At 46.2% G+C, this 12,282-nt stretch overlaps 1 protein-coding gene across 2 annotated transcripts in view; it reads left to right on the forward strand.

The window, feature by feature from the left end:
• Nucleotides 1-12,282, forward strand: part of MSANTD2 (Myb/SANT DNA binding domain containing 2) — a 101,073-nt gene that overhangs the window by 26,087 nt on the left and 62,704 nt on the right. The gene's annotated exons all lie outside the window — the stretch shown is intronic.

The raw sequence follows: 12,282 nt of genomic DNA on the forward strand, positions 1-12,282 counted from the left end.
CTAGCTAAATTCAAACATGAAATTGCCATAGGTAAAAGTATATTCCTCCTCCAAGTCGACATGTCGAGCGCATTCGACATGATAAACCACAGTATACTTTTGGGTTTACTTGAACACCTTGGGATTGAAGGTAATATACTTAATTGGATCAAGGGTTTCTTAACCATCAGAACATACAAAGTTAAATCAAAAACAAACATTTCATCACCGTGGAATGCACATTGTGGAGTACCTCAAGGTTCCCCATTATCACCAATACTATTCAATATAATGATGTCCTCTTTGGCCAACTTCTTATCCAGTCAAAGACTCACTTGTTCATTTATGCAGACGATGTCACAATTTATATCCCCTTCAGACATGACCTTTCTGACATCTCCAATGAAATCACGCGCTGTCTGAATATCATGGATTCATGGGCTAACTCATTTCAACTGAAACTAAACACCAAAAAAACACATTGTCTTATCCTCTTATCCCCATACAATAATTATAAACCCACAACCCTAAGCACTCCTGTTTAGTCTCTTCCTATTTCTGATAGCCTCAAAATCTTAGGTGTTACTATTGATAGCCATCTTACACTTGAGAACCAAGTTAACTCCATTATAAAGTAGATGTTTCATTCTATGTGGAAACTTAAACATATAAGACCTTACTTCCCGAGGGAAATATTCCGTAAGTTGATACAATCAATGGTTCTGAGCCACGCAGATTACTGCAATGGATTATATGCGGGATGTAAAATACAGCTTATGAAGAAACTCCAGACAGCCCAAAACACAACTGCCAGGCTGATATTCGATAAAACACGATTCAATAGTGCTAAACCTCTCCGATTAAAATTGCACTGGCTCCCAATCAAGGAATGCATTACCTTCAAAATCTGCTCTTTGGTCCACAAGATTGTCTACAGTGATGCCCCAGGATATATGATTGACTTGATAGATCTTCCGACCAGAAATAGAACCAGAGCGTCACATACTTATTTAAACCTCCACTATCCAAGCTGCATTAGACTCAGATACAAATCAACCTATGCATCCAATTTTTCTTACTTAAGTACACAAATGTGGAATGCATTTCCAAAGAGTATGAAAGCGATTCACGACCATCAAAACTTCAGGTGATCATTAAAGACCTATCTGTTTTGCAAGGCCTACCCTACCGGCCCTACTTAAATACCTCTATTTCCTTGTCCTTTTTTGTACCTGCTTACTCTAACCTTACCTAACCCTATTTTAAATTGTATTTAACATCTACCGGAATTGGCGATCGCCTTTACGGTATTATGTAAGCCACATTGAGCCTGCTAATGGGTGGGAAAATGTGGGATATAAATGTTACAAATAAATAAATACCACTCATTTTAGCCAGCTTGTATACATTCGTTATACATGTTTGGTGGTGAAAGTTGTTTCTGGAACTTGTTGTACCAGTGTTATTTCACTAACACTGTATTTTTCCAGATCAGTTCCCATTGACCAATTGAAAGTATCAGAAACTGTGGTACACCTTTCAGTGCTTCTGTGATGAGTTAGAAACCATTCTTCCATGTATTTAATTGCATGCAGGATCCTTCTTTCAGGGCTGGTTTTCGACATGCTGGGGCCCAGGGCAGAAATTGGGGGAGGGGGCCCTCTCCTTAATCTCCCCACCCACCATTATTGCCACACTAAAAGCAACTTTACATGATTTCTTCACAGACGAAACACACACACACACCTTCACCAAATACAGAACAAGGAAATAGAAATATGAACAGCAAAACTGAAGTAGGAACCCCAAGTAGTTAAACTTGGCAAGTACTACAGCACAAAAGAAATGAAAACAGAAATTGACTTCCTTTTCTATTGAACACATTCTGTGGCATAGCCACGGAGGACCCCCCCCCCCCCCCCCCAAATTAGCCATCACCCTTGCCATAGCTGGCAGGGATTCCCAAGCTGTACCAGCTGAAGACTACCTCCTACGGTATGGCAGCCAGAGCTCTCCAAGCTTTGCAGCTGGTGGCTGTATCCTCAAGCTGCTGTTGCCACTGCTGCCCCTTCTTTCTCACTTTTTTTTTTTGTTACATTTGTACCCCGCGCTTTCCCACTCATGGCAGGCTCAATGCGGCTTACATGGGGCAATGGAGGGTTAAGTGACTTGCCCAGAGTCACAAGGAGCTGCCTGTGCCAGGAATCGAACTCAGTTCCTCAGGACCAAAGTCCACCACCGGCCCTTGCAGATCACCAATGTGGCCGCGCAGGCTTCTGCTTCTGTGAGTCTGACGTCCTGCACGTACGTGCAGGACGTCAGACTCACAGAAACAGAAGCCTGCGCAGCCTTCTACATGGAATGTTGCTAGTGGAATAGCAACATTCCATGTAGAATCTCCAATAGTAGCAACAGAATCTCAATAGTAGCAACATTCCACGTAGAATCTCCAATAGTAGCAACATTCCATGTAGAATCTCCAACAGTATCTATTTTATTTTTGTTACATTTGTACCCCGCGCTTTCCCACTCATGGCAGGCTCAATGCCGCTTACATGGGGCAATGGAGGGTTAAGTGACTTGCCCAGAGTCACAAGGAGCTGCCTGTGCCTGAAGTTGGAATCGAACTCAGTTCCTCAGTTCCCCAAGACCAAAGTCCACCATCCTAACCACTAGGCCACTCCTCCACTACCTATTAACTTTTCATATTCTTCTTATTCCCTAGCTGTTCTATTTCTCATCTTGCTCCTTCTCTAGCCTGCTATTCCCTTCCATCTTTCATCAACTGTCCATTACTACATTTCTACCTCTGTGTTCAGTACCCACCTCTCACTGATTATTTTGCCACCCCTTCTTGGCCTCTCTCACATGGTTCCGCTGTTTCCACTATTTCCGTTTCCTCTCCCTCCCTCCATTCTTGTAGCTCAATATCTCTTATCCCTGTCCCTTTTCCTCCACAGTCTCATCTTCCAATCCTATCTGTCCTCCTGTCTGCTGTCTCCCACCTCTTTCCTGCTGTTACCCCACCTCAGCTCACCTCATATCACATCTCTCCCTCCTGCCCTCATTTCTTCATCACCTGCCTCTCCCTCCCTTGCTTACCTGGGTCCAACATCTTTCTCCTTCCCAACTGCCCTCCCATCTAGCATTTCTACCTCCCTCCGTCCCTCCCCACCACTCCTGGGTCCAACATCTTTCCCTCTCTCTTCTTCTCTCCACCCCATTGTCTGCCATCTCTCTCCCCGGGCCCTTCATTTTTTCTTCCCCAACTCCAAATATGGCATGTCCCCATGTCTCTAAAACCCCTTCCCTACACCTCCAATAGGCCCTCGCGGTCTTCCACCTCCTCCCGTTCTGGCCACCCTGATCCGTGATCTCCCTCCCTTCCCCTCACCTTTTCTGTCTTAACATTGCATTTTGTTGGTGGGGGGGTCGTTAGTACGGCAACAATTCTTATACACTGCCAGCGTCTGTCCTGGCACTGTTTCTTTGCCACGTTCCTCCCCCTTCTGATTCAACTTCCTGTTTCAGCCTGGGAGGAATGCTGTCCTATTTGACCCCCCCCCCCCCCCCAAATGCCAACCCTGCATGCTTTCCTTCTCAGCTTTAGTAGTAGAGCTTGTAGCACTATTTAGTCCATGTGGCTGTACATCTTGGTATATTGATACATAGTTCATTCGGCTGTTTGGAACTTATATCATATCCTAAAATCAGATTTGAAGAAACAGTCTCAATGATCATTTGAGTGCACAATACACGCACATAAAGAACAAATAAATGTGATAACTCAAATAATAATGAAACATACAGATGTGGTTGTTCAGATTATGACAATGCTAAAAAAAAAAAAAAGTCCACATCATTAAGGAAGATACCACAACGAAAAGTCCAAGGCAAGCAGAACAAGTAGGAAGTGTGTCATGAACTCCAACTTAGGAAGTATCGGTTAAAACACCTTTATTGCACCAAACGTAGACCTGACACGGGGCTGTGTTTGTGGGGAAAAAAGATTTTGAAAAACCATACAGATGTGGTGGTTCAGTTGTGACAAGATTTAAAAAAAAAAGGGTTAGCAAAGGATTGTATTGTTGTATTGCACACTGATCTCTCATTAAAATAAAGGCAGGAACTGGCTGAGAAGAATCTCTTAACATGCTCCCTTTACCTGCACCAGCAGTTGTTGATACCAGTTGCTTTCATTGAATTGTTCCTACAATTTCCACTGATAATGTCAATATCATGAGGGATGGCATCTTTACAATTAACCAAATAATGAGTATTAGAATGCACACTCTGGGGCTAAGATGACCTACTCTTACAGGAATTTGTGAGGTAGAAATGATAATTGATGAACAGGAGCTAAACCATACCCCTCCCACTAAAAATAGTAACTAGTCTATCTCATGTTAAAGCCTTGATAAGTTGAATAAGAAATAATTCCCATACCACATTAAGGACCAAACAAAGAATTCTTTGTATAGATAGGCCCATAGGAGTTGGCCTATCTTAAGGCTGCGTTTTAATAGTCTAAGAGTGTCGACACCTGATGATGTCAGTTGAGTAGGCAGAGCTAAGTTGCCAGAAGGAAGGTTACAGTAAAAGGGGGCTAAGATAAGAGTCCCAGCTGAAAAAGGATGATCATAGCGAGTCTGTAAAGAGGCAGGCAGTGGAGGTCATCCTCCAGTGACTGTTAAAGTTTGGAGTGGTGGAGCCTGTTCTTCCACAGGAGGGGGGGGCTGGGCATTTCTCAATCTTTTTTTTTTTTTTTTTGGTGCTCAAGAAGGGTGACTTGTTCATACCCGTACTGGATGTCAACGGGGTAAATGCCTTTCCAAGTATCGCATTTTCACATGGATACTCTGTTTGCCAATTGCTCTAGTATGACCAGACAAGTTTTTGACCTCCCTGGATTTTTTGGAGGTGTCTGCATATTGCTATTCAGGAGCCTAAAAAGCACTCCCTACGCTTCTGCATCTTGGGCTCCAAGTCCTTGCCTACCTAGACAGTTGGCTAAGAGGAAGACAAAAGCAGTTTTTTGGCTTGATGGTGACAACACTGAAAGTGGTACTATGGGTAAGAGCCCATATCTGTCCACACCTATGGGCATTGCTCTCCTGGTGGGCACCATAATCCCCAGGAGTTTGACATTCACTGTCCCCGCCTGGGTATGCTGTGCTGAAGTCTGGCATGGTTGGACAATCTCTGCCATCTCAAAGGGACCTTCTGGATCTGCCTAAGTGGGTAGTGGTGACTACCAATGCAAGCATCCAGGGTTGGGGAGCTCACTATCTGGGGCAAATTATGCTAGGTCGGTCTCACCTGGCATTAGTGTGGCCCAACAATCTCCTGAAGTCTAGAGCCATTCACTTGATGGTGCAGAGGTTCCTTCCCTGTTGGAGGGGAAGGCAGTCTGAGTGATGTCTGATAATGCCATGGCAGTGGTGTGCATCAGCATACAAGGGGGACCTGAAGCACAGCAATAGCACTGGAGAAAGCCTAGAATTTCCACTGGGTCAAGCCTCATCTCTCAGCAGCCTATGTAGTTCTTCAGTGGGACCTGCTGTGCTTCTATCTTTTGGTGACATAGAATGAAAAATGTGCACGGTTTCTTCAGCTATAGGGGGGAGAATGGCATGCCAGCAGGAGCCTCTATTCGAAGGGGTCCTTTGATGGGCAGCCAGTTGTCCATTTCTACTCACTTGTATCACTGGAAAGGCCTTGCTGGCCATGGTGTGCAGATCTGGTATGCCTACTGGCAGAGCCTCTCTTCCTCCTTCTACAGGGCTGAGGGCAACTCAGGCAAGCCCTGGTGATGATAGAGGATCCTGGACCCTTCTGGTTTATAAACTGGCTCTTGAGACTAATGCAGTTTTTGAGGAGAAGAGGTTACATAAGTATTGCCTTACTGGGACAGATCAAAGTCCATCAAGCCCAGTGGCCAATCCAGGTCACGAGTACCTGGCGATACCAAAAGAGTAAAATACATTTCCTACTGCGTATCCAAGGAATTAGCAGTGGATTTTCCCAAGTCCACCTTAATAATGGTGTATGGACTTTTTAAAGGAACGTGTCAAAATCTTTTTAAACCCTGCTACACTAATATCTTTTACCTCATTCTCTGGCAGTGAATTCCAGTGCTTAATTACTTATTGAGTGAAGAAATATTTTCTCTGATTTGTTCCAAATGTGCTATTTAGTAACTTCATTGTGTGCCATTTGGTCATTGTAATTTTGGAAATAGTAAACAAAAGTTTTATGTCTACCCATTTTACTTCACTAATCTACTATAATAAAACTCACCCTCAACATTCTGAAGACAACTTTCTGAAGTCACTCAGTCACTCACTGAAGGGTTCATGGATTCATGGTGGTGAAGCCAGAACACTGACCATGTCTCTCTGCCCCGCCCTCGCATGACGGACCAATCAGAAAAAACACCCTCAACATTCTGAAACACAAAGGACCATCACAACACCGTTCCCAGGCAACACTAGGCAACGTAAGACGGACCAATCAGAGGAAACTACGTGACAATAAGGGAGGAGCATTCCCCAGCAGAATGGCTCATTATCTGTGCAGCACGGAGAGCACAGAACCACAGCTGGAACGAGAGAAGAATATTCCTGCTATGGGTATGTGCAAAAATAGACCAGGGGAGAGGGGGGGGAGGGAAATTTTTAAATGCCTAATGCCAGTACTGAAGAGTGCCAGAGGGCCTATAGCACAGACTATATTTGGGATCGCTTGACATGGAGTCAGAGGAGCCGGAAAACAACATGCCCGTCACCATCTGGGACAAGGACAAGCTGCGGCCCAGCTAGCAGCAAACAGCAACCAAGGAAGGGGGAGGAGTAGGGAAACACGCGGAGCGTGTTTCCCTACTCCTTCCCTGCCTAGGAATCGCTGGAGACTGGCTGCCAAACTAACGAAACAACCGCACACCGACGCACCACCTCCATCATTAGAAAGGCATCCACTCTTTCTTCAACAGAAATGCAAACTAATAATACAAAACAAACAAAGAATACATGGTTTCTCAGGCAGGTAACTCCCCACCCCCTTCCTCTTCCCCTTTTGCCGAAGCGGCCAAGGACGTGCCCAACCATCCCCAGCCTCAGGCAAGCTGTCTCCCACCTCGGGGATTCCCCGAGCACCCGGAAAAAGACGGCGCTGATTCCTGCAGCGCATATATATTCCAGCATTCCCCTGCAGCCGGCCTGAAATGGACCAAACATACCGGATCACCCCCCGACGGCCCGAGACCGTGCTCTTCTCCCTTCCGCCAACTTAAAACAACCATCCCCGTCCTCAGGCAAGCCGTCACCCACCTCCAGGATGCCCAGAACCCCAGCCCAATGGAAAAAGATGGCACTGCTTCCAACAGCACATTTCTCTTCCAGCATTCCCCTACAGCAGCCCTGAAACAGCCAAAAAATACCGACAGACAAAGAACGTGCTCCTCAACCTTCCGCCCACCTAAAACAACACTGCTGCCTCAGCACAACACAAAAAAAAAAAACCATGGAAAAAAAAAAACAACACTCAACAAAGGCTGACACCCCCTACAACCATATTTACATTTCACCAACAGAAAGACCCCCCTCCACAAACCTCCTTGACAGACAAAACCACACACACACAATACAACAGAAACACACTCTCAAAGCCACACACCAATCCAACCCACTTTGCCAGCACAGCACATCCCCCAACCCCCAAGCAAAAAACAAAACAAAAAAAGACACACATCAACAACCTGCACACACACCGCACCCTCACACACACACACACACACACACACACACACACAAAATAACTCTGTGACACATACACACAAAAAAAACCACATGCTAGCGCCCGTTTCATTGGTTTCGGAAACGGGCCTTTTTTTACTAGTTATTATATAAACCTGTGTCGTGCCTCCTCCCCTCGGCTGTCTCTTAAAGCTGAAGAGCCCAAACCTTACAGCTCTCCCTTAATGCATAGCTTCTTGATGGTGACTCTTCTGGGGATAAGGTGCAATAGTAGGTGAGGCAAGGAACTTGGGGCAGGGCAGCTGACTGGTTTTTCTCTGTCATAAAGTTGGCAACCCTATGCCAAACTAGCCTAAACAAGTGGGATATGGTTATCACTGTGTGTGAGGAGGGCTTTTGCTTTGCAGTTTTTGGTATCAGACTCCTGGCAAAGCATTATACAGGATGCCAATAGAAATCAAACAAAATAAAACATGGAAAAGAAAATAAGATGATACCTTTTTTATTGGGCATAACTTAAAACATTTCTTGATTAGCTTTCGAAGGTATTAAGTTATGTCCAATAAAAAAGGTATCATCTTATTTTCTTTTCCATGTTTTATTTTGTTTGATTTCTATTAATAACCTTAAGAGTGGACTAACACGGCTACCACACTCCTCTACAGGATGCCAGAAATAGTGTTCTGCCAGCAGTTCTGCTGGTTTCTCTGTTTAAATGCTGGTGCAGCAAGGGAGCTGACCAGTGTCTCCAGCAACAGGTGATGTAAGCTGGTACGAGTCAAGTTTTGTAGTTCCCTTTCTCCCCCTCCCCCCTTCCTTTTGACTCTTCAGTTTGAGGACCTGGGCCTTTAGGGTGGAGTTAAGGCTGGAAGTCCATCAACAGTGCTGCTGTTCCTCCCTCGTCCCTCCCCTTTCTCAGGGTTTCCCAGGCAGGAAACTGGCAAGATAACCTAGCTAAGCTTTCTTGCTTAGGTTATTAATAAAGGTTGTTTAAAAAAAAAAAAAAAAAAAAAAGAAAGGCAAACGGAAGGGGAGTTGAAAGAACCAGAGCGAGGCAAAATAAGGCAGCCAGAGAAGGAAACGGGCACGTCCTCGTGCGGCTGCAGGCCTCGGGACATCCCGGTCGCTCGCTCCCTCTCTCCCAGCTGGGCCTTGCTCTCTCCGCGCCACAAGGGCAGCCGCCATCACGAGCTTTCTGCTGTGAGTAAACTTGCAATCCGAAACCCTTTCTTGTTCACCATCTGGTTGCTCTCTGCACTTCTTCGTATTTCTAAGTGTTTGTGTTTGAGAAGGGAATTTTGCGTTAACAGCTGCAGCTGTGATTATTTCCTGTATTTAAAAAAAAAAAAAGCATAAACTTGGAACTTTATTTTCTGCCTTTGGGGGCGAGTAAGCTGCTTTGACTCAGGCTAACGGAGAGTTAGGCATAGAATGGGGCAGAAAGTGACTCACTTATAAGTGAGGAGCAAAAGCAGAGCTCGGCTGGAAGTTCGTTTTACTTTCGCGCTAACAGTATGCAGGAGCCTTCCAGTATTAACGAGATTCCAACTGCAGAGGGAAGATTTGGACTTTTACTCCTGAAGGATTCTATGCAAAAAAAAAAAAATCTGTGCAGATGATATGGGTGATGGTTTTTGAACATTCTAACTTTTTAATTTATAATTTTCTGTTGTAGAATGTCTCTGTCTGAAAGGCCACGTTCCCAGATTTCTTGCTGTAAAGGCTAGGCCCCGCCCCGTGCCCACGAACTCTGGCCCTATCCACAGAAGCCTCAAACAGTTCATTTTATATTTAAATCTTTATATTACAGTATAAACATGAACAAACAATATTCTGAACTGTCAATAAAGCAAAAATAGAAGATACATCCCACATCTTCCCTTCCTCCTCTGGATGTTGAGCACCTGATTCTCATAACATGATGCCTGTTTTTAATTGCCCTTTACCAGGAGAAATAAATCTCTGCATTAGTGCAACACATGCTAGAGTGGCTGTATAACCAGCCCCTCCTCCAAATGACACACTAATTATGATTTATAACAAATTACTACTCTACCTATGAAAAGTTATTCCACTGTTATACTTCCTCAGTGTACATCTGTAAGCTGCACAAGCTGGCATGTTTGACCATATAAGTAAGATTAAATAAAAATGCTACCAACATTAAAGAACGACAACGGATGCTGCAGCTCAAAGGACTGTTTGCTTTGTTTTGAATGTACAGGGATGACAGCTGCGCGGGGTAGGGGAAAGAGACTAACCTTTGTGGAATGAACTTAATGCATCTCCCGTTCTCAGTCTAACCTGCACCTGCTTCTGCCAGCTTCCTTTCTTCTCCCGGGCTGGTATTGTGGCAGCATGAACGGAACCATGAGCTGCGATCCTCACGCTGGTGGCAGGCAAAACAGCATGAAACCGTGTTCGGGGCCATAGCCCTGTACGCTCCGCTGCCGGCTTCCTCCCTCCCAAAATTCTTTAAAAAATAACAAAACGGCTCTGGCAAGCTGGCTGCAGCACACCACTGCCGCCATCGCCATCTGATGTTCAGCATCCCCCATTGTTTTATTATTTTCCCCCCATGTCTACCTTTCTTCCTACTCACCCCATGAGCAGCATCCAATCAGGGCTGTAGCAGGCTATGTTTAGTCCCAGGGTACACCGGCAATCTATAAAGAGGACAGCACATAAAGGTGGGGGGGGGGGGGGAAAGGGGGAGAAGAGATGCCGGACAAGTCGGGAGGGAAGAGGGTGGAAGGGAGATGCTGGGACAGGGGGATGGAAAGGAGATGCCGCACTGGTCTGGGTGGAGAGGGGGGGGGGGGGGAGAGAATGGAAGGCAGATCAGATGCTAGGTTAGGCGGGAATGCTCTGAGGCAGCTGGACCGTGAAGGGGGGGAGAGAAGGGAAGAGAAAAAGAGATATTGGACTAGTGGGAGGGATGGATAGAGATACCGTGCTAAAAACACAAAGCCTGTGCACCTGACTGGTGGGGGCCTGAGCCCCCAAGGCCCCCGGTAGCTACGTCCCTGATTATAAGGCTTACCGCAGACAGAGCTTGATCAGAGGAGGAAGAGGCAAGCTGGCCTGGTTCTTCGAGGCAGGGAAAAAACTCTTTCTTGACTGTCCTTCCTCCCTGCACATGCCGAGCGCTGCTGAAGGCCGACAAAGGAGAGGTAGTTCTTTCAGTGATGATTCTTTGAGCTGCCCTACTGTGTTACTCCTCCTGAGTCTTGCACCAATGGGAATTTGAAAATAAATTGGAAGACTCGAGAGGCCAATCAGGGATCCTCAAGTGATGTCACACTGGTGGCTGCAAGTCATGTATGCCTTCCCTGCACACTAAAGCAGCCTTGAGGAGGCGGAGCAAGCAGCCGATAAGTACCAGTGGGTCAACGACTTGAGCATTGCAGAACGGAAGGGAAAAAGGCAGGTGCCCGTTTTACCGCAGGTGCAGGGGTTATTACCGCTCCCGCAAGGTGGGGAAATAACCTCTGTTTTGCACCTGAGGTAAAATTTTCTCCTATTCCCAGTTTTACCGCGTTTACCCGCTCCCATGTCATTCTTGAAACTTTCCTCAGGCTTGATATATCTCCTCCAACAGGTTTAACCCTCAGTTTTCTCTGCCCCCCCTCCCCTCTGCAAGGTGGAAATCTCCCAACTTTTTTTCTCTCGACCCATTCCACAGTTCTTTCTCAGTCCTTCTCCTCAAGACACCAACTTGGTGCACTGCTGCCAACAGCTTTTTCTACCAGACTGTCTCTGAAACTTCCTCCCTAAATTTCTCAAATTCCCACACCCATTGTGTGTCTCAGATCCCATGAGGCACATTCCCACCGCCCTCACAGTTCTCTTACAACCCCCAAAGAACTCAGTCCAGCATAACTGTCTCTCAGAGGCCCCCCCCCCCCACACATCTTTTTCAGCACTCCCTGCACAAATACACTATAGCTGTCCCCCATGAACTCACTGTAACCCCCCATAGCATTTGCTCCTGAATTCTGCTGTGGCATTCCCCCAGCTCTCTCCTTTCTACCCCCCCCCCCCCCGGCACCTACTCTGAGTTTGGCACCCCTCCCTCTCTCTTTCCCTTCCAGGCACACCCTCCCTCAAAACACACCCCTCTTGCTCACTTTCCTCCTCTTATGCATATGCCCCCCCCCCCCCAAAGCATACATCCTTCCTGCTTTCCTTTCCACTACTACTACTTAACATTTCTAGAGCGCTACTAGGGTTACACAGCGCTGTACAATTTAACAAAGAGAGACAGTCCCTGCTCAAAGAGCTTACAATCTAATAGACAAGTGAACGGTCGGTCCGATAGGGGCAGTCAAATTGGGGCAGTCTGGATTCACTGAACGGTAAGGGTTAGGTGCCGAACGCAGCATTGAAGATGTGGGCTTTAAGCAAAGACTTGAAGATGGGCAGGGAGGGGGCTTGGCGTAAGGGCTCAGGAAGGTTATTCCAAGCATAGGGTGAGGCGAGGCAGAATGAGCGGAGCCTGGAGTTGGCGGTGATGGAGAAGGGTACTGAGAGGAGGGATTTATCCTGT

This window comes from Microcaecilia unicolor, chromosome 12 (assembly GCF_901765095.1).
Source record: "Microcaecilia unicolor chromosome 12, aMicUni1.1, whole genome shotgun sequence".
In the NCBI taxonomy this organism is placed as follows: domain Eukaryota; kingdom Metazoa; phylum Chordata; class Amphibia; order Gymnophiona; family Siphonopidae; genus Microcaecilia; species Microcaecilia unicolor.